We start from the raw sequence: 6,200 nt of genomic DNA on the forward strand, positions 1-6,200 counted from the left end.
TCTAATTTTGGTTTGATACTCTATGATATCTAAACAGTCATGTTCTAATTCTCGTTTGTCCAGAGGTTCTCCCTTCCATAAGAAGGTAGCTGGGTTTAGACAGGTGTCTGTTGCTAACACCAGGTCATCTTCTTCCATCAGGATGGCCTCGTCAACCATCTCCCTGCCTTTTGGTTTAACACGGTTCTGACTTGATGGGGGGTACTAACTACAATAAGGCTGCTCCATCTGCTGTCTTGCAGCTCCTAAATCTTTTAGTCCCTTTTCCCCCTTTGCAGTAAACAACGGGGCACCCTGAAGATTTAAAATTAGGGAGCATATTAGGGAGTATATCACTGCTCCTTGTGGATTCAGGGTCGGTTCTTTAACTACCTCATCGACCAGTTTATTTGCCCTAATTTGGTTCCTTCCCCTTCTGATGCCCGTTTATATGAACTATCGCTATTTCTCTGGGGAGTAATAGGGATTCCAGCATTTGTTTTATCAATTCCTCATGTGTTAGTTCTTTTCCTCTGCTATTTATCAGTCCTCTTTCTTGCCATTTTTTTTCGAAGGTATATGCACTCCAAATGCACATAATGCACTCCAGTCTGTACACAATGTTCCTTTTTTTGTTTTCTAAGGTTCTGAGAGCTCTTTCTAGGACATAGAGTTCACAAGTTTGGGCTGACCAGCCGCTGGGCAGCCTTTCAGCCTCGATAATGCTTCCCTCTATCCCGTCTTCTACAGCATATCCATTATGGCTTCTTCCCACAATCATTCAGGTGGACACGTCGATAAATAAAAGAGCTCCCGCATGCAACGGTACGTCTCTTAAGTTCATTCACACTGTAGTCTGATATTCAGCAATATCAAGGCAGTCATGTTCTGGATTGCCAAGGGCCACCCCACACTCTCTGCCACAGAAATGCAGCTGGATTCAAGCAACTGTCTGTGACTAACACAAGGTCATCCTGTTCTATTAAGCTTGTCTCATATTTCAAGATCCTAGAGTCTGTGAGCCATTGTTCTGCTTTCTGATTTAGTATGGTTCGTACCTGATATGGGGTGCTGACTATTAAGGTTCCCGCAAAAGGAAGTTTCCAATTCTCCTCTACCAATAAGACTGTTGCTGCCACTGCCTGCACACACACTGGTCAGTAATGTAGCTTTCCATTCTTTAATTAACAATGAATTAATGCAGTCATGTTTTAAATTAATTATGAATCAATATGACAGGTCACTGAGAATGTGTGAAGGAATCCTGCCAATTAATATTGATTCAGGCTAACACAATTGATTTATGATTAATATTAATTATTAATTATGCATATTATAAAATTCAGGGTGGAAACACAACAAGTGACTAAAACATTTTAAAAACTGCAATCGTGCAGTTTTTTTTTACCAGTCACTTGTGACTTCTCACCCTGTTTCTGTAATTGTTGTCTTTTTTCCAGCGCATTCATTTTTAAGAACCTCAACAGATACCATAGCACCATTTGCAGTTAATTCAATCCCCAATATCTCGTCATGAGCACAAAACTGACTCTTCGTGCCTCTCATCACAAAACTGTCGCCATAATCCAATTAAATTTTTCGTTCCCACTCCCTTTGGCTAAAATTTTAAGGATGACATTGCTGCCCCCGTATCGAGGAGGAAAATTACTTCCTCCCTGTAAGGTCCCACATTTAAATTTATCAAGGGTTCCTGGTGGGTCCCCGGGGGTAGGAACTCCTGACACCCCTATTTTTCATCAAGGTTCATAAATGGCACTGCCTTTACTTCCTTTTTAGGATCATGACACTCTCTCTTAAAGTGACCTGTCTTTCCACAGTAATAACATCCCGCCTGTGGGGATTTCCACTTTGATCCTTGTTCTTGTCCACCAGACCCCTTACCATCACTTCCCCATCTCTTCTCTTCTTATCAACATACCACCCGCTACCATTCCGGTTTCCTTATCCTTTTAGTTTTGTCCTTTTCTTTATTACCTCATCAACCGTGGCTAATCATTATTTTTGCCTTCTGTTTCTGCTTCTCATGTTACGTTGCCAAATCAATTGCTGAGCCGATTTAACCAACTGAACAGCTTTCGGGCAACCTCATGGCCATTCCTCAGCACCCAATATTTTGATAAGAGCTTGATTTTTTTGAAGAAATATTGCAATATTTCTTGCTCCCTGTAATCTCAAATATAATTCATCAATTTATGATTGTCTAACTGTAAAGCCTGTTCCTAGATATACATTTAGGAATCTTATTTGTAAATATATATTTATATATTATAAATTCATTTATTCAGTGTTTAATATTTATAATATAAAATGCATACAGCTCCCAACTTTGAAATTCACGATAATTACCCGAATTTAGTCCTTTGTTCCAAAATTAGTTTTCTTAAGTAGTCCTGACCAGTCATTGCTCAATTCCAATGCTATAGGTCGTTTAAAAGAAAACTTCTAATGCATGAAGAATGGCCAAATCCAAGGTCACCGATTTTAACCATAGGATTTTCTTTTTTTAAATTACAATCTAATGTTGAACTGAAACTTCAACTGTCCTCCACAAATCGCTTTTATGTAAGGATAAAAGATGTTAGTTAGAAAAAATAGTAAGGTAGTCATGACCTGTCAAAAGAGCAGGAGCTAACATTTTATTTCATAATCTTGCCAAAATCCTTAACCTTAAAAGAAATCACGTTAAAATTTCCATAATAGAAATCAGATTCAAAACAATCCCGGATCTCAAGCTCCAGGGAACATTCAATCACCAACAAACAAATGTGCATTCAGACTGAATCACAAAGGATTAAACTTTCTACCAGCTGTCCAGCTCTTCTCTCTTTCTCTGTCTCACACGCACGCACGCACACACACAGAGACACTGTAATTCACAGACACTTTGAGCTTCCCGCAATGACTCCTCTAGGTTTCGAATATTTTTCTGGATGTCTGGCTGTAAGTTAGTTACGAAGTGTACCCTCAGTAGCCCTTCAGCTACTAGCCATTATGACACGAAGCATAATCTGAGTCCTCCTGACTGTAAGGCTGTTTTCCATCGACATTTTATCATTTTTTATCCTTTCCTCGCGTCCGAGGATTGTACTTCCAATCTCTTAACATTTTTCCTACATGTCTCCTTCGACACTTAAACTCACTATTCTTATTTCCCATTTTAATACTCGCCGTTTCTTTACATAATTTTAATTAACTTCCCTCAGGTCGAGTGTCACTTTCTTCTTCACCCACTTCAGGGTCCTGACCTCCGCGTGGGGGTTTCCCTTTTTAACAACCGGTCTAAGGCTGGGTGATCGAATCAGTTAGACACCTTACTTGTTAGATTAATCTAGGAAATTAAAGACCTTTATTCTTTAATTTTAAGTTGCTAATTCCCCCGTACTTCTCGTACGGAACCAACCACCAAAGTAATACTTAAAAGTCAATTTTCATACTTTGGTCTGTGCACAAGAGTTACCTGGTCGAATGCACACCCCGTCCCGCGGCAATACCAGGCTGCAAAAGCCGTTGTTAATCTAGGTCGCCCGAAATTTACCTTTACCCGGGTCTTATGTACACAAGAGTAACCCGACCGAACCACCACGTCTTAGTGCCCTTCGCACCATGGCAAAACAACAAGTAATGCTGCAAATCCCGGTAGCCCACTAATGCTGACCAACCCACCACGTCTCAGCGCACCTTCAACCACGGCGCAACAGCAAGTACTGCTGCAAAAAAAAAACCCGGCCGAATGCGGGTCTTAAGTCCATAAGAGTTACCCGACCAACCCACCGAGTCTCAGTGCGTCTCGCTCGTGGCAACCCACCGCGTCATAGTTCACCTTGTCCGTGGCAAAGAATAACAACAAATGTCGCTGCAAATCTAGATCGGTCACCTGACTAACCACCACATCTCAGCGCACCTTGAACCACAGCGAAACAGCAATTACTGCTGCAAATCCCGGCCGCCCGCGAATGCGGGTCTTAAGTCCATAAGGGTTACCCGACCAACCCGCCGTGTCTCAGTGCGCCTCGCTCGTGGCAAAGACTGACAACAAAAAAAAACCTCTTGCCTACCCCGGTCGCCCGGATAATACTTATTTAAGACCTTTTTCTGACCCGAGACTTGTGCACAAGAGTTACCCGACCGAACTCGCTACGTCGCGTCTGCCTGTCTTGTTTCCAGGGTCTCTCAGTACGGATCTCGCTTGCCCGAACCGCCGCGTCAATGGGGTAAAGTAGAGACCGCCAAAATCAGCGAGGTGCATCTTCTACGATTTTCCCGAAATTGCCTAGCGACTGGAGCTTGGGATCCCAGGACGAGCACCCAAATCTGTAAGAAACAAACTCAATAAAATTTTAGACGAGACCAACAAAGCTGGAAACAAGACAATTTATTCTACGAGCTTGCAAGAAAGGACCCCAATTGCAGAAAGCAATTGAAGTGAATTAGACTTGGGTTAGTTAACAATTATACGTTTGAGCTGAGTGAGGTCTCCTCTCCAGACTCCTAATTACCAAATCTCTCTTACTCGGCTACACAGCTGCCCATTTTCGCTCCACCCTTGTTACTTCCCCTTCCCCATGTTGGCAACCTTCCTCCCTATTAGTGCCGACATTTACATTATTTTGTCAAGATATAGTTTAACATTTTTTATCAATACTTCTGGTACATTCCATTCTCTGTACACTTCATCAATTTTATATCATTTTTTGTACAGCTCAGGCAATTTAGTTATCTCAGTTTTTTTGCTGAAAACTTATTTTAAAAAAGGTAACTTGCTTACATTAATTATAGAGGAGAAAGTGAGGTCTGCAGATGCTGGAGATCAGAGCTGAAAATGTGTTGCTGGAAAAGCGCAGCAGGTCAGGCAGCATCCAGCGAACAGGAGAATCGACGTTTCAGGCATAAGCCCTTCTTCAGGAGATCCTGAAGAAGGGCTTCCTGAAGAAGGTCTTCAGGATTCCTGAAGAAGGGCTTATGCCCGAAACGTCGATTCCCCTGTTCCCTGGATGCTGCCTGACCTGCAGCGCTTTTCCAGCAACACATTTTCAGCTTATATTAATTATACTCTAGAATTAGTATTTAATTAACCATAATTATTCACTAACAGTAAAGATACACTTCCCTAAGTACCTGCAGATTTAATAGTTTTCCTACTGTACCCCTTTTCTGCATGCTTTTTCTATATCATAAAAAAAAACACTTTTCCCCATTTTTAACACCAGTTACTCCCAAAGATATCTCTTTCCGCAGCACCCTATTAGGAACCAGTTCCTGGACATTGTTTACTCAATGAAAATAAATGAAAAGTATAAAACTATGATTTGTTCCCTCTTTAACCAATCCACCATTCACCAAGCTCACTCTCTGTGAGACCACCGATTTAAGATCTAACAATGTCTTACTGTCCCTGCACTGTAATTGTGATGATGACAGACCGTAGAGATTTCATTTCCCTTCATAAACATACACTGCCTGCCATTTGGAATGTTTAGAGCAGGTGCCTGCCTTGAGAATGTTGGATACTGCAAACTAGAAGTGTCTTACCCTTTATCCAACCCTGTGGTGTACCTGACCTGGGAATGTTAGATAGCGACAGTGCAGGAAGCGTTTAACCCTGCAACCAGACCATACTGTACCTGACAAGGGTTTGCTTCATTGGGAGTGTCAAGGAATCTTGCTTTATATCTAACCGCTGTTTTATTTGGCCTGGGCATGACTAAAATGAGACAACAAGGACAGTTGGATTGTATACTAAACAAATGATAGAATGAAATTTGGTTAAAAAAAAAGTCTAATTTCCCTCTTGTAATTGACATTAACAGTAATTTTTCAAGACAAATGCTGAATGGTGTTTTGCCCTGTAGTATAGTTACCCATCATTTCCGGATATATTGACATTCCGGATATATATGCCTCCCTGCTCAAAACTATCACAAACAACATTGACACAAACTCTCAAATTTATCTATTATCACAATCCCAACTTGTTTCTAAACAGTCACTCCAGATCGATTGTTCACCAGCCACACTTGCAATCGCTTTGATGACCTTGAAAACTCAAGTTAATAACTTATTGATTTCCAATTATCGACACAACCTGACATGTTTCAGTACAACACAATCTGATCATCAGCATGATATATAAGTGGGAGAAAGTGAGGACTGCAGATGCTGGAGATCAGAGTCAAAAAGTGTGGTGCTGGAAAAGCACAGCC

This window comes from Chiloscyllium plagiosum, chromosome 16 (genome assembly GCF_004010195.1).
Source record: "Chiloscyllium plagiosum isolate BGI_BamShark_2017 chromosome 16, ASM401019v2, whole genome shotgun sequence".
In the NCBI taxonomy this organism is placed as follows: domain Eukaryota; kingdom Metazoa; phylum Chordata; class Chondrichthyes; order Orectolobiformes; family Hemiscylliidae; genus Chiloscyllium; species Chiloscyllium plagiosum.